This window comes from Ictidomys tridecemlineatus, chromosome 2 (assembly GCF_052094955.1).
Source record: "Ictidomys tridecemlineatus isolate mIctTri1 chromosome 2, mIctTri1.hap1, whole genome shotgun sequence".
Classification (NCBI taxonomy): domain Eukaryota; kingdom Metazoa; phylum Chordata; class Mammalia; order Rodentia; family Sciuridae; genus Ictidomys; species Ictidomys tridecemlineatus.
In genome coordinates this window covers 191137327-191159072 of record NC_135478.1, presented here as the reverse complement: position 1 = coordinate 191159072, position 21746 = coordinate 191137327, and the positions used below count along the sequence as shown (strand labels likewise).

At 38.8% G+C, this 21746-nt stretch overlaps 1 protein-coding gene across 7 annotated transcripts in view; it reads left to right on the top strand.

Annotated features, from left to right (window-relative positions):
• Positions 1–5506: 5506 nt before the first annotated feature.
• Foxp2 (forkhead box P2) overlaps positions 5507–21746 on the top strand; it is a 542292-nt gene continuing 526052 nt past the window's right edge. For 5 of the 7 annotated variants that reach the window (XM_078040333.1, XM_040291576.2, XM_040291575.2 and 2 more), the window contains exon 1: positions 5507–5947. The gene's annotated coding sequence lies outside the window, so the exon portion shown is untranslated. The remainder of the gene's footprint in view (positions 5948–21746) is intronic. The other 2 variants (XM_040291579.2, XM_078040334.1) reach the window with 1 other exon arrangement.

The window sequence follows — 21746 nt, the reverse complement described above, 5'->3', positions numbered from 1 at the left end:
AACCATAGTATTTTTGATGGATGTGAAGAAAATGTAGAGACCAGGGGAAATGTGGATAAAATACCATTTTTTCTGGAATAAGAAAAAAAGGGGGTGATTATATGTTTAGAAATATTAAGCAGTTCAATAATAATTGAAGTTTTACCAACTGGCTATGGGACTTTGCTTTCATGTCTGGTTTTTCCTTTATGATTTTTAAAATGTGCAGAGTGGACTGGACTAGACTATCTTAAAGTTTCCTTTAGTTCTAAAATTTCATACTAATTCTGAGACATACCAATTCTAAGACTAATTTAATGTTAGAAACATCAACAGGCAAAGGGCTCTTATGTCAGGCAGCTCTACATATTTGAATCAACGTGGCAGGAAGTAAATATCAGGGATTGGCCAATTTAAGTAGGCTTAGTCTTAGACTATGTCTCAGAAGGATCTGGATTCTATTAACTTAAATGCTATGAAATTGTCATCTGTGTAGTTCAAATATAGACAATTTTGTATATTTCAACTTATTCTAGTATGAATATATGCAAGCCATTGCATTTTGGTTTAATTCATTTTTATTTATTTTTTTGGAAAATATAGACTTGATAACCAATTTATTAAAACAGAAAAGGGTGCAATGTTATACAGTAAGATATTCTGAAACACTTAAAATATAGATACAATATATATATTATACCTTTGGAGTGTTGTGTAAAAAAGATGTAGTGTTGAATTCATGATGGAGGCTTTTGATTCGGTATTGGAAATCTTTATTCAGTAATTGTCCTTTTGCTGTATTCATTTGGATAAAGTCTTCTTTTGTATAGACTCTATTTTGCCTGGAAGATTCTATCCCAGAGCAACCCATCTTTGTCTTTCCAACAGGATCAATCAAAACTAGAATCTAATATTAACTATCTTCCAATCATTTTTTTTGACACTTGCATCCAACTTCTTAGCAGAGACATGTTGTAGTTACATGTTTTAAGATTAGCTATATTAACAAAAAATTAGGTTGTATTTATTTAAGGGAGAACTGGGCATCATTTTTCACTGCAAAACACTGCTGGCCCCTGAAGTTGAGTCTCCATGGTTCATATCAACAGCTTAGTAGATGCCAGGGTAGAAGCTGGGGGCGATGGAAATCTGCAGACCTAAAACTGATTTGGAAAGGCTTTATCTGCAGGCTGGCAGATGTGGGGTATTTATTTCTGAAAAGTAGAGAATCCTGGTAGAAGTAGAGGGCTTATAAACAAACATTTGTTTCTTCAGGATCCACGTAAATTCAGACCACAGGTCATAAAAACACTATGAGAAGTATAGTCTGTGATTTAAAAAAAGAGAAAAAAAAAGTTGGGAAAGCTCATTAAGATTTATTATAGGTCCCAAATTTTGTAGTCCCGAAGGTTAACGACAGATGGTGGTGTAACTCCACCAATTTCACAACATCTACATCCACTTTGACATTGTAACACATATTACCCTTGTTTTGACTTCGGTGAAACTAGAATTTTCTATTTTTCCTAAATGTATCTGGGAGGAGAGTGGGGATGGATTGCGTTAAAGGAGTCTGTTTATTTACTCGTCTTCAGAAAACTGCAGTTGAAGTGAAAAATTGGAACCTGGTACGTGCCTCTTTCTGTGTGGAAGAAAAAATATTTTGCCTTACACTTAAAGATTTTTTCTTACAGACTATTTTTAGTAATATAACTTTGAGGTGGTATCTTTAGCAGGGAAAAAATCCTTTTTAAAATTGTGATCCTCCAGACAAGGTGAGTTAAAATTTAGGCGTAAGTCACAAATACCCTTAAGATGGCTTTAAAAGAAAAATGTAGTTGTTGTTAGATTCAAAGTTCTGGAAAAAACAGATTTAAGTATGTGAATAACTATATTTTTATAACAATTAACTAAAAATCCAAGCGGCTAATTCAGAGCATTATTAACATTAAACATTTCTAGTGTGTCATCTGCGTACGTCGCTTTTCTTCAAAATAGCTTTAGTTAGTCTCTTTTGGTGTGGTTTATTTCGCACAAGATACGCTGGCAGATACCATTTCAAACGAATTTATCTTTCTTTGGGACCGCAAAAGAGCAGTGCTTCGGATTTTGTTGATTTGCGGTTTCATCGTAAAATAAAATGGAAATCAAATAAATTTTCCTGAGCGAGCCTCGAGGTCCACTTAGTGAAACTCCTCACTCACCCAGTAACCCAGTTTAACTTTTCCCTGGAACCTCTTTAAATGACTTTTGCAGACCCACGTGCTCCAAAGCAGACCTGAGCTGTGGCTACGAGCTGTGCGGTGACTTCAGGGACAGAATTTGGCTTTCTGTCTCTCTCGGATAAGCAGTGTTTCGTTTAAAGGCTGGCGTGATCCAGTGAGCTGACCAGTGACTTGTGCAAAAGAAAACTATTCGTTCGCTGTTTGCCCTTTCAGCGTTTTCCTCCGCTGCGGAAACCCGGTTTTCCTATTATTATACTTGAACTTTTTTGGAGTCTGTTAGCACAGAGCGCTAAACCCCGGCCGGCTCCAGCAGCAGCCGAGGCGAACAAAGCCTGCAGTGTTCCGGGCCATGCTGGGGCGGGGGTGGTGGGCGAGTTCAAGGAATTGCAAATAAATATATTTTATGACCACCCATCAACAAACTACGTGCCACCGTGGCAGCCCCTGGTAGCTGGCTATGTCTGCAGTGTGGCCAGAAGCGGGGGCTGGGAGGGAGGCGACAGGAGAAGGGGAGCGAACGGCGAGCCCTGGGCCTGAACTTTCACCTCTCGAACCCGAGCCCAGCCCATTGGCTGTGGCAGAGGGGTCCAGCAAGGGCAGCGGTTCCTGGCAGGACCTGCTTTCTCTACTCCCAGGGCGTCTTCCCGTCGGGAAGGGTTGGTGGTCAGGGGAACCGCAGCAGGCAAGGAAGAGATAAAGGGGTGAAGATAAACAGGGGCACAAGGCGGGTTGGGGGTACAGTCTGTCTTACAAAGACGCCTGGGGAGGGTGTGCAGCCAGTTTATGAAGATGAGTTCCTCCGACTGAGATAGCCTTTTGCACCTCTAGACGCTTGGCTATTTGTACTTGTAGGAAAGAAGATTCAGAGGCTGCGAATTTCACCAAAACGTGTCTTTGTGTACAAAAGGGGGGGAAAAAAGTGAAAGGCTAACTAAACCCGTTCCTCTCCAAGGCTTGAGAAAGTAACCCTCCTTCTCCTCTCTAGGAACTTGAACTTATTATCTTCCAGTGGCCCAGACTCCTTTGTAATCCATGTTTCCAGCTCACTTCCTCAGGACACCTGGAGAGAAGGGGAAGTAAGTGGGGTTGAAGTATACAAGGGAGGAAGAAGAAAAAGAAGTGAGACGCTGTAGACCTCTGGACTGTTCTATTACCTTTATTCACAAATCCCTTGGAAAGGGACGTTCTAGGCTTTCTAAGGATTTCGACCGTTTGCCCTTCCACTTTTCCCAAAGAGTTGCAGGTTAATTCAGAGAGTCCGTTTTAATTTGGGTTTGTTAGCGAAGCATAAACGCAGATTACTTAACATAACATAATCCCCACCTTTCATAAGGGCCAGGTAGGGCCATTTGGGTCTGGCGTTTTCTAATATTAATGACTGCTCCCTCCTCCTCTCTGCGTTCCCATCTTTTAAAAAAGATTCCGATCATCTGTCCACAGTTCAGCCGGCATTTAGCAAAGACCATTTGGAAAAGAGTGAGAACACAATCCATAAGCAGAGCAACTTAACGACTGCCTGGAGTTTAAAAGCTAACAGCACAGCGATTCAGCTCCTAGTCTACCTAGGTCCTTGTACTCCTGGCTGGGGCCGCCCTTCTAAAACCAGCCCCGTGGCTTATTGACTTAATTGGTTTCACTAGAAAAACCTGACGGCATGTTTACAAATGTGGGTGCCAGGGCTGCTTCCTCCCCGGGAGAATTGCGGGTTCTGAAGGGGAGAGTTGGTGCCAAGTGTGTGTGTGAGCTCGCGTCTGCCCTTTAGAGAAAAGGGCGTGCTGCTCTTTGAGAAAAGGGAAGAGTCTGAAGGCAAGTTGGTGCTGCTCACTCATCTTCCCAGTCACCACCACCCACTCTTCTGCCACCGAGATGTTAAAGTTAGCCGTTTTTTTCTCCGGGGAGGAGGGTCGGGAAGAAGTCCCGGGCCAAGCTCGGTTCACTGCGGCCTCTTGGCTGCAGCTATTTGTAGAAAAAGTTTCAGCGCCTTTCGGAAAGCCACGCTTTGCGATTGACTTGTGAGCAGAGCACAGGCTCAGGCAGCGAGCGCACAGAAAACGCAGCGGGCGGAGGGTCCACAGGCAGGGAGCCTGAGGAGGGGCTGGTGGGAGATGGTAGGGAGTGACCGCCCACCCGGCGCTTGGGCTAGGAAGGGGCTCCGGAGGAACCCCTGCCCAAATTCTGGTCTTGCGTCCCAAACGGGCTGTCTTGCCTTCGGCCTTTCCCCTGTCATTCCCCTCGGTCCTGCGCGGGCCAGCAAGCCGCTTCACGCCCTGCGGATAGATCAGGGACCAGGTGCTGGAGACAAGGCCAGAGCATCCCGCACACCGGCGCTTCGGCTTTGAAGGGCGTGTGAAGCAGGCTCTGGCAATTTCTTCTCTCCTTTCATTCTTGTTACTTTTGCTTCCCCCAGTAACTGTTAGGGTCGTCAGGAAAGCCTCAGACCCTAAAATTCCCAGCTCCGTGGCCCCCGTTCTTCCAAGCCCCGCCTCGGTGACCTGGGCTGCGCGATCACCAGGAAGCCCAAGAACTCCTGGGCCCAAGTGAGACAGGAGCCACGACAATGAAGAGTGAGAAAGACACTCGGCCTTTCTCCGCCCAGGGCCGTAGAGGCGCACACCATGAAAAGAAAGGCCAATCAGCGTTTTAACGCACGCTGGGGTCTCCCTTTCTGACTCCCTTGTACTTTAACTACCTGCCACCAAGGGCTTTGGATCCCTTCGAGGCTTTCTGCACTTCACGTGGAATCCCCTGTTTCATTTGCCAGCAGCTCCGTCTGCTGAGAGGACGTACTTTGGGGACTGCCAAGAAGCAGCAGACACAACTCGGCTTTGCCAATACAGCATACGGTTTTGTTCTCGCCTCCCTCCCCACCCCCTTCCCTGACTCGCCGTCTGGGGCGAGCGGGAGGAGGCGGAGCGGGAGGTGGAGAGAAGGATGGGGGTGGGGGAAGATCAGGCGCAGAACAAACAAGTTCTCCAGCGAGTTGTTTACATAGCAGGTGGACCTGACGTCAGTCTGGAGGCTCCACTGCCAATCCGAACAATATTCTGCCCCGCATTTCCCCCTCCCATGAAGTTGGGGGACAGTGGGGGATAGCTGGAGTGGGGAGACAGGCAGCTTAACCGGCTGGTTCCAAACCACTTTTTGGATCAACAACAACGACAACAATAACAGCGCAAAGTAAGACAAAACAAACAAGTGGCCCAGCAGTACTTCAGAATCCTCTGAGGCGTCCCTTCCCCCACCCCGCCCCTTGGAAGAGAGGCGGCCCCGCGCGCAGTGTGTGTACAGTTTGCATTGCCAACAACACGCGCGCGCGCCCGGGTGCGCGCGCCCGCTAGCGCACACATACACACACAGACCCACACACATACACACACACACACACACACACACACACACACATACACACGCACGCAGATCCGGGTGGGGGGAGCGGCAGCGCGAGACAGCGCGAGCCTCCGAGAAAGCGCGAGACACGCCGGCGCGTGCAGCTCCGCGGCCGCTGCTTCGCCCCGGCTCGAGCCCCAAGCCACCCGCAGCCCGCCCGCGAAAGCCCGCTCTGGTTATTTATGCGGCGGCCGCGTCCGCCGGCTGTGGCTCTCTCCGGCCCCCACCCCCGGGCGCGCCCCCCACTCGCGGCAGCAGCTGCCGGGACTCGCGCGTGGGTGTGTTGTTTGGGGGCTTCTGCCTGGGAGCCGCGGGTGCCACCTTCTGGGACGCTGCCCACCGCGTCCTCAGTCGCGGTAAGTTTCTTCGCCCTCACTCTGGCGCGCTGCACCTCCGCACCCCACCCTGTCCCAGCCACCTCCACGCCGGCCCGGGCAGCGACTTTATTCGCGCTCCTCTCACCGCCGCCGCAAAGTTTCGCCCCAGCGCCAGTGCTCCGCGCCGCGGGGCGAGTGTGACATGTGTCAAATTTCGGCTCAGCGTTGGGGTCACGTTCGGGACCCAACATCACCACTTGTTGTTCTTTTTGCATTTTGCTTTGTATGGGGGAAGGGTGAGTCGAGAAAAGGGAGATTCGCTGTTGGGTCAGGATTTTTAATTTTGAATAAGCAAAATGTTGCATGGTCCAGAGAGACCGCGGCTGGGGGAAAATGTGTGTCGAAACACCAGATGTGTGTTTGTTTACTCTTTTTTATTATTAGTATTGTTTGTTGTCTTTTCCTCTTCTTCCCTCCGCCCCCAGAAACAACAGTAAAAACATCTGGCGGTTTAGAAGCGCACACTATATTGATCCAACTGCTGACCTTTATTTACTCAATTGGGCAAGTGCATGCTTCTCCTCCCTAAGTTAGGTACTTAGGCGTTCATTTCAAAAGTACTTCTCTAGGAACTAGAGAGGACAAGGGGCACTCCTGTTTCTCCTGTCAAGAAACTCCTGGCCCCTAGTGACTCTTCAGGACAACCTTACATCTCAATTGCTGCCCCTGATCGAGCTCTTACCCAGGTCCATGCTCTAGCACTGCTTGCTTCCCCCAGGGATCTGTCCTGGTTTTTACTTTTATTCCGCCTAGGACCGGACTCTTCACTCTGGGTGGGTTTGGAGTGAAATCCTGCTTTAGGGTATTTAGGGAGGGAATGTGGGAGGGGCACAGACACCTTTCGGAAAAAGGGAGAGTGTCTCCCTAGGCTTTTACCTGTAGGTCCGCGGAGGCCCGCGGGGGCAAAGCCAGGGTCTCTTAAGATCCTTCGCGCTCCGGCGGCGGCGCACGTGCGGCAGCGGTGCGGGCCAGACCCTCTCTGGCCGTGCGCGCCGCGGGTGCGTCTCTCCCCATCCCAGAGGCCAGCCTTCCCCGACCCCTCACCTCGATGTGGGCTCTCCCCTGCAGTAGGTGTTCGGGCCTCTAGCGCACGGATGAAAAGTTGTCTTACTGTTCTGACTCTGAGCTTTCTTAGGTAAGTCTCTAAGGGCACCTGGAGCGTAGGGTGACACTTTGATTACAAGGAACAGGAAGAGAAAGGCGATGTGTACGTCTGGGGCTTTTGAAAGAGGAACCGAAGGGCGTTTTGAATCAAGAGAGGCCGAACTGGCCACCTTGGGAGGCTCCTCAGAATCCTGAATCCCCAAGGAACTAGACCCATCTGTGTATTTGTTTACTCAGCTTTTTAACCAACAGATTTAAACCACTTAATGGACAGCTGCTATCTGTAACGCTCATATGCCTACCCCCACACACGTTTTCTTTCACCACATGTTGAAATCCAGGCAGTTGCTTGATCTTGAGGATTATTCCAAGAGTACTTAATACTGGTTGCTTCCAGGTGGGCAGGCATTGGCGACATGAAGAGCACCAAGTGGCCTGGGTGAGTTTCAGAAGGGGCGGGAAGGAGAAGAGTGTGAAAGACCTGTGGGAGTGTGTAAGGTGTGATATTTGCAGTCATCATGGATTCAGAAGTGCTGAAAAGATCTACCTCCCAACATGCCCACAGTCTACTTGGAAGGATAGTTACATAGTAGCAGGTAAGCCCAAGGGAAAAAGTGACGCCCTGGTGTCAAGTAGCTGAAGTGGACGTTTTCCAACTGGAAGTATTTGGGGGAGATTTACTCTAGAAAACAAAAGTTTGCCTCGAAGGCACATCTTTGCACTGTCTCCTAACTCAGATAGTTTGGCTAGGCAGCAGTGGAGACAGGGAGGGGTGTATTTAATAGCAAATCTGTGTCAGAGGTCAAATTGAATTGAAGATGAGCTTTGAGATATTTTCATCTTCAAGTTTGCATTGTGCCATACCTCAGCAAACGTTTTATGTTGTCAAAGGCCCTGTTTATCTTTTCTGTCACTATGAGTTATGGATAAGTATATTCTCAGTGTACTGGAATTTTTAAATGTAGTGTTTGTTTAATACAGTTAAACACAATTTACAATTTTGATTTATTTGCATGTACATTCCTACAGTGAATATAAGGTTATATACACTGTGATCATTAGGGCCATAAGATTTCATATATGCTTTAGAGCTTTTTAAAACCCCTTTTCCTTCCTTCCTTCCTTCTTTCCTTCCTTCCTTCCATCCATCCATCCATCCATCCATCCATCCATCACTTAAGTTGACCCATATTCAGTGGTTTGGTCTGCTCAATACTTCCTTAAGAAACCCAACATTTCACTGTTTTCTTAAATAAAAGAAATGTTTACTTGCAATTAAGTTTCGTAGTTTTGCTAGAAACCTGATGATTCCTCTCTCTAGGTTGTGGGAGAAAAGAGCGCACTCAATATAAGATCAGCTTAAAGTTCACTTTTGAGCACACACAATAAAAGGGTTTTTCAGGAAATCATTTTTAACATTCAATTTAAATATGAATACATTAAATACTTTAGTTTTTATATGTAGCTGATTAAAATGTTACCATTCCACTTTAGTGTGTATTATAACAAATGGAGCAATTAAAGGAGAAAATATACAGATAACAGTTATGAACTCCTTTGTAAATGTTTTTTTTTTTCCAAAATGGCCCAAATTATGCTTTGGTATATCAATTTCATAGAATTCATATTCTGGAGTGGAAAGAGGCCTTTAATTACATTATGATATGAATAAATTTGTAAACTAGTTTTGTCTGAGTAAACTGTCATTGGAGTTCTCTTTCCCTGCACTGATGATGCTGTAATTGTTTTGCTTAAAAATTTGTAATTTTCTAGGAACCTTAAATAGGGAAGAAACATACATTTTTATCTATACAGATAACCTGTTATGAGAAGTAATATTCCCTTTGTAGGAGCAAGCTACCAAAAGTACAAAACAACATACCTATTAGTGTAAAGGTATGCTTATATTATGCTTTATGAAAAGCATATTTAAATAGTGAAAATAACACCTGGTTTGATAGAGATTTATAGGGTGATAACACTGTAATGAATGTAGTCAAACAAATCTAGCAACTATTTTTATTTCAAGAGAAGATATGAGGGATACAGAATACACTTACATAAAAAGGGTATTATTTGTGATTTTTAAAAGGATTTATAGTTGGCTCTGCCTCATCACTCTTATTCTATTTTTGTGATAATAATCTCATGTTAAATCTGCTATTAGTTATAATATTGATAAAAAACAGAATGATGGGTGTGATTATATATTTTCTGCCTTTCTGAATTAAATCAGAAAGAGGTCATTGATTGTAAGAAAAGAATGTGATTCAGGACACACTTCAGAAAGAAGTTTTCTTGACATGATTGTTAGTAGACAAAATTGGAAATCCTAGTTGAATTCAGAAATGGAATCACTTCCATCACAATTACTGAATATTCATTTTTGGCATACTCAAACTATTTTTAAAGCTTTCTGATAAATAGTAGTACTTTTATCAATAAGTGAAGGGACCCAAAATGTCCTAAGCAGTGCCCAAATTAATATTGCTCCTTGATAAATGAAAGTCTGTTTCTTTTATTAGTTTCAATGAGATCTTAATATTTGTGTAAGTTTTTGAAGAAGTTTTATTGATGTGGCCTTTAATTCATAGTTCCAACAAATTGGAGCAAATCCAACCCAGAAAGACCTGCTTGTATTCTTAAAACTTCTGTAATGGTAATTCAGGTGCTTGAAACTTTTAAAAAACATATCCTAATGTTTATGGTTGGCAGGTAGTATAATGCCTAATTTGAATTTTACATGGTTTTGTCTGGATCTCTTCATTCTTTGAATGCAATAAAAAATTTTTAGGTCTTAGTATTTTTCTCTTAATATACTTGGACAAATGTTCTATCACTTATATAGTCTTTATCAAGCAAAATAATATAAGTTATTTGGGCATTTTTTCCCCCTTCATGAGGCCTATCAGGTCATTTTCATTGTTTTCTTATGATTTCCTTCCAAACTTTTAGCTTCTTCATTTGTTTTTCAGAACTTTGAAATGGGTCCCACAAATATTTTTTGTTTTGTTTTCTCTTACATTTTAAACATAGAGAGAAGGGGTATCTAAAAGTGCTCTTACTTTTTTTTTTTTTAACCAAACATTGGTTATGTGAACATTCATTATTATTGAATTATATAAATACTCATAGCATAGTCTTTCCTGTGGAAATTCTTTCCTGGTAGATATTCTTTCTTGATAAAATTCATAGGTACTTCTACTTGTGTATATACTTGTCTTATTATTATGTGATATTTTTGTATATACTCTGCTCTGCCCCTTATGTTTATTCCTTCTTTGATCCAAATTTTCCAGACAAAACAAACAAACAAAAATAATCAGCTTTGGTTAAATGTGAAAAAAATATTATGACTAAGAGGCTAATATTAAAAAGATGCCATAGAGAGGGTTTTAGAGAATTATGTTGTATTATGTGTAACAATGGTAATATTCAAACAAAAAAAGTCAATATATATGTATGTGGTGAGGTGTTTGCAGTAGAAGTATTCATTAAAACTATTGTTTTTTTCTTTAGATAGTTGCTTTAGTAATTTGCTGTTTCTTCAAATGAAGTATTATTAAGTATTTGCCTATTGAATCTTAGAAGTATAATTTTAGTTTTATAGTTGGAGTGATCTTGTATTGTGTTTATTCATACAGATATTTGCCTAGAGGCAACTTAACAGAATATATTTGTATTTGAAATGAGGTATACTGGCATCATGCTTATTTCATTTTTAAAACAATATTGTGTTTAGGTGATTTGTAGCTTATGATTCACTTTTACTTTTTCATTTTGTAATGGTGAACTTTTGTTTACTCCTTGTAAATCGTGTTATATTTGTTAAATTTTCCAACGTTCCACATACAACTTAAACTAAAAAAAATTAGGTTTATTTAAATTTTGAATAAATTTTTATTTAAACACTTTTTCCTTCATCAATCAACTGTGGAATCCCTGGTTAAACCTTTTGAATTCCTTGACATCTGAAATGTGTGTACTCAGCTATAGCTTGCTTTCAGCTTTCTACTCAGTTGTACTCTTTGTTCTTCCTACTATCCACCAAGGATATCTAGAACATACCTTAGCCTTCTATTGATAAATATGTCATAGGACACTGATGTCTTCATTCTTTTCTACTGTGGCAAATTATTTTCATTAGTAAGAGTGAATAAAATTTAATGTTGAAAAAGCACATTACTGTGAAGCAAATGAATTCCCAGGGGTTTAAAAGCTCTCAGCGTTTTTAGTTTATTAATGTTTCTCAATTTCCTTCAATTTCTGTCTTGGTAGACTTAAAATATATTTCATGGAAGATAATGTTGATTTAAAATTTATTTAAGTTTTTAGCAGTTTCTTTTGAAGATTTTTCTAATGTAAGTCTAAAAGATGATACCATTAGCATGTCACAGGTTTTTTTTCAACAGGTTGAAGAAATTAACTTTGAATTCCCAAAACAAAGGATGCTACTAGAAAAGAACTTCAAGTTTTTTTGGTATACATTTTTTTCTTTCTTAACTTCTGTGTTATCTGATAACATATTCTGCGAAAATGCATTCTGCCTCATTCTTATTTTCTATCATTTTGGTACATATATACAACCGTAGCCATGATTTTGCAACTTTATTTAAACCTTAAGAAAACCCAAACTTTCTTAAAGTGTATTTTGAGGAGAAGAAAAAGAAATCAATGGCAGACATATTTTGGAGAAAGCTTAACATTTCTCACTGGTAGATAGTGAGGAGAAACTTAACAGTACACTAATCCAAATATCTTAGCATCTTAGCATATGTAGACTGTCATAAAATCATCTCATTTAAAAAATGATCCCCAACATCTTTCAGAACTATTCGTCACTATTATTTCACCCAAATTTGTGTTCCAGGTTTTTGTTGATCTTTATCTGTAAGCCTGTCTCTAACTCTTCACTTTGTTTTTGTCTTTCTTTTTTGTTCTATTTTGGAGTTTGCCTCTAGTTAAATGGCAACACAATAATAATCGTGTGTGTGTGTGTGTGTGTGTGTGTGTGTGTGTACACATACATGTATATATATATATATATATATATTTATTTGGTTTACATGTATATTATGTGTAATCTAATTCATATAATATACATGATATATATATATTTGTAAAACCACTGCTACATATACTATGTGTAATCTAATACATAAAATATGCATGTATTATATATAATATTTTATATATATTATATTATATATTTTACAAATATATATATATATATATATATATATATATATTTGTAAAACCAATGCTACCAATGTGGTCAAATACACCATTGTCTCCTACCTGAACTATTGCAGGTACCACATTATTCTTCATACAGTAGAGCAGTCTTATACAAGCCTTCCAACAGCTGCTTATGTCTCTGCTTATGAAAGAATGAATAGCTCACTGGAGGCCTCAGATAGTACTTTAATCTGTATCACTGGATAACTTGTTTTTCATGTAATCAAAATTACTTTTCATCCTACAATCATTTGATACCATTTTACATTTGCAAAAAACTCTTCACTATTACATTGGCAGAGTCATCTCAGGTGAACTTATCCAGCTCAATTTTATTTATTTACTTATTTATTTTTAAAATATCTTTTATAGTTATAGTTGGACACAATGCTTTTATTTTATTTTATTTTATTTGTTTCTATGTGATGCTGAGGATCAAATCCAGAACCTTGCATGTGCTAGGCGAGTACTCTACCACTGAGCCACTCCAGCCCCAGCTCAATTTTATACACCTTTTTTAAAAAAATTAATTCTTGATCTGGGAAATAGTAGTACATTTAACTTTTGAAATTTAGGAGTGGATATTTATGGTTTGGAAAACAACCTCTGAATAGTTTAGTGCTTTAATATAGTAATGTTTAGCATAAATTGACATTTAATTAATTAATATATCTTACTGTAAATCACATAATACTGTATATAATGTTAATGGGTATATCATGAACACAACATGGACAAACTACATATTTCTGGGACTATTTGTAATAAAAAATGGAGGGGAATGGATAGAATCAAGGTCTCTTTTGAGATACTGGGTTTTGTAACCAACCTAGATGGCTTTACTTCATTGCATTGGACAACTCAACAGAAGTTTACAAATTTCCTTTATCCACCCACCCCCGCCCATAACATATACCCTTAAACAGAGCAGGTTGAAGGTTTGTGATTTGATGAAAACTTTAACTCTCCAAATTTAAAGTCCTACCTTTTAGCTTCCTCAAATTGCTTGTGAATGAACTCATGAATGAACGATACAACTCTTTACATAATGCCACAAAAATCCACAAAAGTTTTCTTATAACCATCATATCTTATGGATCTCCCTCAGCACTTGTTTCATATTTAAAATTAAAATAACTTGATATTTTAGTCTAAACCTCTTAAGAGTATAGAAAAAGAATCTATAATGTTTTCTATTGATGATGAAGAAAGAACAGAACCGGTTTCCCTTCTTAGCCTATTTTGTGTCATTTTTCTCTTTTCCTCCTCTTCCTCCTGAATGAAAATAATTCTGATATCTGTTCTACCACTAGTGATGTAGGACCCTTGAGAAACTCTAAAGCAAGATAGAGTTGGGTTATATATGTAATGAACTCTCTTTTTTTCCTTTTAAAAAAATTAATGCACACCTTCTGCTCCTCTTGCCCTGCCCTTTAGATACCCAGTGCCCTCTGTGTCTCAGATTTGCTTATTCCAAGTGCCAGTGCACCCTTTCCTTGTTGCAAGTAGGAAATTTTGCATTAAACAACTTTTTGGATAACAATGTATATTAGAGTGAGAATGAAGATGAATAGTTCTGAAAAGAATTAAACCCCAGATTATAAAAATAGCCAAGTTGGTTTACTACAAAGCTCCTATATTAAGTGTGCAGAGGCCTGCATACAGGTACTACATCTGTATGTAACTGTTATCTGATTTTAGGTGAATCATTTCCTCCTAAATTAAAAAGACAGGGGATTAGCTTTTAGATTACTTCTAACTAAAACAATTTACAAAGTACATGGAATCAAGTATGAAACTATAAAATGTCTCCTCCCTACCCTGTGCACATTTGTGTGCATAAGAATGATACTTTCTTAAAAAATCCATTTAATGCAAACATAAAGTATCATAATAACTTTTCTGGTGAAGCTCAGCAGTCTCAGTTAAAATCTAAAAATTTTTTAGTTCAATTTTCTTATCCCATGAGATCACCCTCCCAGAATTGGGGCCTCTCCTTGTTTATCCAAAATGCTGAAACAAGGAGAGGTGAAGGTGGAACACATGTGGAGTTGAGCACATCAGGATTAAGAAACAACCACCTGGCACTCTGTTACCTGAGGTTCTTGTCACTACCATTCCATAAATATTAATTCATTCACAAATTTGCCTTGGTCTTTTGAACTCAGTAATATATTTAGCTGTTCATGGCACTAACCCAGAAAGAGTGTGAAGTTTGATAAGCTGATTTTTAAACTGATTTTTTTCTTCAAATAAATAGAATGTCACTCTTTTAATGGACTTTACATGCAAAGACATACATATTGATGACCTATGTAAAATATTGGTCACCCATGTTCCAGTTTGTGTATTGCACTACAAGAAAATAAACCAGTCCCAACTACAGGAGTACTGCATATCTTTATGGTAGCTTGTTTTAAAGAAAGTGGAAAAGAGATTTTCTGTGGTGCACCAAAAATAAGAAGTTTTGTCCCAAATCTCATGAAACAACTTTCTTCTTCCCTTGGAGACTGTCAAAATGTATGAAGAGCCTCATTAAGGTGGTCCCTCACTGCTTTACTTCCCCAGATGCCACTGTGTGATATGTGCATTCATGCTGAGCCTACAAACTCTATGAAGTGTGCCATCTCTAGCCACTTTCCTTGACTTCTTCAACCCACTGCAAATTCAGCACAACCAAAGGGAACAGAAGGCAGGAAATGTCCTCTTGTTAGTTTTTAGCAGGGATACAACTTTGCAAATATTCATATTTTAATACATTTTACCTTTTTTATATTATGGAGAATGTCTGTTGGAGTAAAAATAAAATTTGTTTGACAGACTTTATATTATCCCTAATAAAATAGTGTTAAAACTCAATTTTCTTCCTGAGCATGGTGGTGCACACCTGAAATACCATCAGCTTGGGAAGCTGAGGGAGGAGGATCGTGATTTCAAAGCCAGCCTCAGCAAGGTTCTAAGCAACTCAGCAAGTCCCTGTCTCTAAATAAGATATAAAAAAAGGGCTCTGGATGTGGCTCAGAGTGTAAGTACTCCCAGGTTCAATCCCTGGTACCAAAAAAAAAAAAAAAAAATTCTTAATCAGTTTCCTATACTTTCAAAAAAGTATGGCTAAAGTTTCTCTTTTGTGAACTCTGCTTATTTTAATTTTGAGAATGTCATGATAGTCCCAATCCTAGGTGCTTGCTCAAACTATCCTACAAAAAGGAAAAAGGCAGTGTGATTTGTTGTTTCTAATTGGTATTAGATTTAAGAATTTTTCTCTTTGATATTCCTCTCATTGTGTCTTGACAACATCTTGTTAGCTGAAACAAAGCTAAATTCTAAAATAAGGTGAAATACATGATTACTCATTCTACATTAAAAGAAGTTCTGTTTTTCTTCTGGAGATGACTTGTTTTTCTGTTTATGAACAAATTCAAAGGCAAATATACAATCATATTTGGTAATTAAATATAGGATACACAAATAACAGAAAAATTTAGCATTTATTTTATTATTGGGATTGCATTTGTTATAGGAAAATAATTTTAAAATAGAATGTGACTGGATAATCTTATTTTTTACATGTTAACTATTCATGAAAAAGAGAAAGTTGTTATTTATAAAAAGTAAGCTGCTTAAATACTTGACATTTGAATTTAAGGTAAGATATTAATTACTATATTCTAGAAATAATTCCAATAAATTTCTCTCAGTATGGTTTATTAGTTACACAGCCATATTTTAATTATCATTACAAAGTTTTAAAAAATTCTTTCATTTTTCTATTTTTAATAAAATATTATTTACATAGAATAAAATTCACCCCTTTTCAGTACATAGATCTTCATATTTTGACAAACATATAGTTGTGTAATCACCACTACAATTAAGATATAAAATAATTTCATCAACTCCCAAAATCCTCCATGTGCCTTTTACTAAGCCCTTCCTCCTGTCTTCGGGTTCCTGTGTATCCACTGATCTGTTTTCTGTCTCTATGGTTGTCTTTTCAAGTCTGGTATTTTAAATAGAATCATGTGGTATGTAGCCTTTGAATTCACTTAGCATGACGTTTCAGTTAGCTATACATTGCTATGACCTAAAGAACCAAGAAGAACAACTTAAAGGAGGAAGAGTTTATTTTGGCTCATAGTTTTAGATGTCTCAGTCCAGAGACAGCTGACTTCCTACCTCTGGGTGCAAGGTGAGGCTCAACATGGTGCAAAAAGGGCAAGATACAGAAAGAAAGTAGCTCAGGACATGACTACTAGGAAGTGTTCGGGTGGAGAGAGTGAGCATTTTGTCCTTGCATGCTTAGCAGGGACAAAACATAAACTCCAAAGTAACACTTCACTGACCTGTTTCCTCTACCTACACCCTACCTGCTTACAGTTACCACACAGTTAATCCGTTTCAGTGGATTAATACACTGGTTAGCTTATACCTCTCATAATATAATCATTCCACTTCTGAAAATTCTTGTATTGTTTTACACAAGAGCTTTTGGGGGACACCTCACACCTAAACCATAGCATTCCCCTTGAGCTCCCCCAAAGCTAATATCCAGCTCACAATTCAAAGTACATTTAGTCCATTTCCAAGAGTCCCCATAGTATTTACTGTTCCAGCATTTCCCCAAAGTCCAAGTCCAAAACCTCATCTGAGGCTCAAAGTGTACTTCTAGCTGTGAGAGTAAAGATCATAATCAAGTTACATATATCCAATATAAAATGACATAGAATAAACATGTACATTCCAAAAGGGAGATACATGGGGCATAGAAAGAATAATAGGACCAAATGAAGAATGAAATCCAGCAGCACACAAAAGTCCTGTGGCTCACATCCAGCATCTGGAACACATGACATCCTGATATTCTCTGGGATGAGCTTGCGTAGCTCCACCCATATTGTCTTGGTGGTTGCAGTCCACAGGGTGTCTAATTTGACTTGTTTGCTCTATTCTTGCAGCTTTCCTTGGCAGACATCCCACATTACTGGCATCCGTAATCTAGGAGTCTCCATTGCAGCTTTGTCTCCCTTCTTACATTTTCATGTATCACCTTCAGGAACAGCCCATAGGGACCCCAAACCTGCTATACTCTGCCTGGCCTCCAAAGCCTTCCTTTAAAATCTCAGTGGAAGCCTTCATGGCCCCCTAACTCCAACATCCTGATTCCTATAGACTGACACCATGTAGTTGATACCCAGGGCTGCTAACATTCTGAGAAATAGCCAAGTCTCCTAGTACCATGGCTTTTGCAGCTTTTGAGCACTTGGATAACTAAGCATGGTGAAACAAATTCCTAAACCCCACTGTGCAAATAGCATAACCTTGTGGCCTCTTCTCAAATAAATTTTTATTTTTACATCCTTGAGCCTATATGGGCAGTGTCTTGTTAGTATCTGAGAAGCCCTCAAGTCATCTTTCCTGTTGTCTCTGTGCAAAGTACTCAGCATGTCATTAGTAGCTATAATATCTTTAAAAAACAGAACTTCCTTAGCCCTAGTTTTACACAGATTTTTTTTTTTGGCCAAACTCTTTAACTTTTTCAAATCTTTCTGCTTTGCTTTCTACTCCTGTTTATCACAGTAAACCTGACAAAAAGCCACCAGCAATATCCATACCACTGTCTGAATGCTATGCTGTCCTTCCGCCACATTACTTAGTCCATTGCTTTTAAATTCAGCCTCACAGAAAGTTTCTGATATGCGCAAAATGTAGACAACTTCTTTGCCTTAATAACATGAATGACCTCTAGTCCAATTTCCAATAATGTTTCTCCACTGAAATCTCATGTTTATCCTCCTCTGAAACCTCAGTCTTACTCCCAACAGTTTTATTGGCATTTTGGTCTTCTGAGCTCCTGCAGAATCACCCATTAGTCTCCATTACAACATTTTAAAGCTTTTCCATGTTGCATCTCCAAATTTTTCAAAATTCCTTACCCTGCAAGGCAGTTCCAAAGGCTTCTGAACCACATGGTCAGGTTAATCTCAGCAATGACCACACTCCTAGTAACAACTTTTGTTTTATTTAGCTTTGCATCACTGTGACCAAAAGACCCACAATAACAACTTAGAGGAGGGAAAAAATTATTTGGGGCTCATGGTTTCAAAAGTCTCAGTCCATAGATGGTTGACTCCAAAGCTCTGGACCAAAAGTGAGGCAGTGGAAGGGCATAGTGCAGGGAAGCAGCTCAAAACATGGAAAGCCATGAAGTAGAGAGAACGAGCTCTGCTCACCAGGGACAAAATATAAACCCTAAATGCACATTCCCAGTGACCTACTTCCTCCAACTACACCCTGATTGCCTACAGTTATTGCCCCATTAAATCCATATCAGTGAACTAATTCACTGACTAGCTTACACCTCTCATAATCTAATAATTTTACCTCAGAAAATTTTTGCATTGTTTCACACATGAGCTTTTGGGGAAACACCTTATATCTAAACCATAATGTGATGTATTTGAGATTAATTTATATTGTTATATGTATCATTTTTGCCTTTGCAAGGATGTATTTGGTTTTTCCTACCATAATTTATTAGGAGTTTGGTATGAAGACAGGTTAATAATTTCTAAGGTTAAGAATTTATCTTGGGGTGTTCACCATCAATAATTCTCTACCCATTCTCACTTCAACCTCCAATCTCTTTTTCACTTCCTTCTTTTCTCATACTTTGTGATGGGTCTTTATTGTTTGTGCCTATGTAATCCTTGCCATCTTTTTGGCTAATTGAAAGATTTAAGACCCATTGATGTAGATAGTTCTTAAGAAAGAAGCTCATTTTCAGGTGTTGTTTAATAATATTCATTCATATATTCATTCTTCAACCAAGGACATCCTTTGATTTCTCTACATGGCAAAATAAGTAGAAAGGGTCCAGAAATTAAGCATAGAGTTGCAAGGAAATTTGAAATTATACTATGTCTAATCTTCCTTCTAAGCCAGATGTGGGGGTGGGGGTGTAGTTGTTACCTGAGAGTGTCTGTCGAAATGCTTATGGACTACAGCTTGTATAAAGAAGGCATAACCAGAAAGTCAGATTGCATACAAAATGAAAATTTAAGAAAAGAATTTCATTTTGAAGGGGCTTAGTTGAAATGGGAACAGAAACATAAGGAGACAAGATGATTAAAAATATTCAAGAAGGGGCTAGGATTGTGGCTCAGTGGCAGAGCACTTGCCTTGCACATGTGAGGGACTGGGGTTCGATCCTCAGCACCACATAAAAATAAATAAACAAAATAAAGATATTTAAAAAAATATTCAAGAAGCATGAAGAAATTACCTGTGTGTTTGCTTTGTTTTTGTATGGACAAGAAATTCAAAGACATCTGAATGGGCAAGAGGCGGTATCAATTGGTAGTCCTGGCTAGTGGCTTTCAAAAACTTGCACAAATGAAAAACTTATCATAATATCCAACATTTGAAACAAATTAATTAATAGAATATTCTTGCTTACTTTGAATTGGAATTAATTGGAATTATCCAGGTTTGATGTCATATATCTGCATAGCATATTTCACATATAAAACATGTCTGAAAAGCTATCATTCCCAATACATTTCTTTCTCCATTGAAAGAAAGTCAAGTATCTCTAATTATTCTTTATGTACTAAAAATAATCTGTTTTCCCTAAATATTAATATTCGCTCAAGCTTTTCTTTATAATGTTGTATTTGGAGCTAAACACCATACTGTAGATGAGATCTAACCAACATATGTTAGGAAATTAATTTTTTAGACATGTTACATCATTAATAGAACTGTTATTCATTTCATATAAATTGTAATTAATGTCCATTTAAATAGTTTATTTTTGAAATAAGACTTGGACCTTGGTTAAATGGTTGAATAGAGTCTATTCAACTTTAAAAAAAAATATTGAGCAGAACATTGTTAAGAACAGAGCCTGTTCCATTCCTAGTGAATTCCTTAGCTTGTCATTAGTCCTTCAGATGAGTTGTTTATCTAGTGATATATATTTGAAACTTATCATAATTATCATCATCATAATAATGTTAACATTTGCCAGACATTTTAATGTAGGTACTTTTCTAAGCACTTTGTATGTATTAATTCATTTAATCCTCATAATACTTTTATAAGGAGATTTTATCCCCATTTTACAAATGACTAAGCGAGTCACATATTTTCAAGAACTCTAAAATCCTGGTATTTTATGCTACTTGTAAGCTAACAAACTAGACAGTCACTGTTTTGTTGCTGTTTGTAGAAGACACAAGACTCCTGGGTCAGAAGCAGAGAACCCTATTACTCACCATGCAGCAGGCAGCATGAGTTTCATGTTTGGTTTGGTTCCCTTGTCCCCCAGGTCTCACAGGGGCTCTGCAGAATGGCTTTGGTTGATGTTGCATCCAAAATGAAAAACCTCTAGTTTAGGAAATCTAATCTCTTATAATAGACTGAGCAAACTTGTTCCTTGTTCTAGAAGGAGACAGTGTCTCTATATTCCAAGGCTTTGTATTAAAAAAGATACATGGCAAGATAGTACAAGTGCTGGGTTTGTGGCTTAGTGGTAAGACACTTGCCTAGTATGCATGAGATCCTGGGTTAGATCCCAGAACCACACCCATACATACATACGAAGTGCAGAACAAAAACTGACAGTGCCCCTGCTTGCAAAACATGCAAAGATAGGAGAGGCCTGTGGAAATTTGCCTCTCATTTCAGATGTTAAGAGACTTTCCAAGGTTAAACAAGTAATGAGTGGACTAAATCCAAGTTGGCCACAAGAGATTTTCTCCATACTTTTCTTGGTTCAGATATTGTGCAGTTAAGACATTTCTCTGATCCACTTACCTAGTAACAATGTGGGAAAAGGAAACAAGGTTTGGCATGGCTTATTTTTTAAAAAAAAAAATCCATGGCAGTTTTTTTTTTTTTTATGTAAGTACTCACAAACCATCTGTTTAATAACCTGTTCTAGAATTTTGTTGTGGAATAGTATCAAGCTCACTGATCTTGGTTTTCTAGAATCCTTTTAACTTAAAAAGAAAATACAGGCTCTTTTGCCACTAGTATGTATTGTGTCTCTTGTTTGTAATTCTTTTGAGTTTATCAACTGTGGTTCTATTATAAAACTTATGAACTTTTTTTTTTTTAAAATCTGTCATTCACTGGTTCTGTAATACCTGGACTTATTTAAAGAGACTTGTCCTCTGATTAATTCCTGAACTTTGATTTTCTTGTTAGTCATATTTGATATTCCCTTTAAGTTTTAACAAGTTAATTTTTTTTGGCTAAAAATGTAAACATCACCTATAATTCAAGAAGTTCTGATTCATCTCAGTTATCTAAGGGTAATATACTATTATCACCAAATAGCAGGCTCATCTCTTCCTTTGATTTTTTGGGGGTGTATGTTTTAGTCTATTTTGAGTATTTATTAAAACTTTCAGTCATATTTCTGTACTATTCC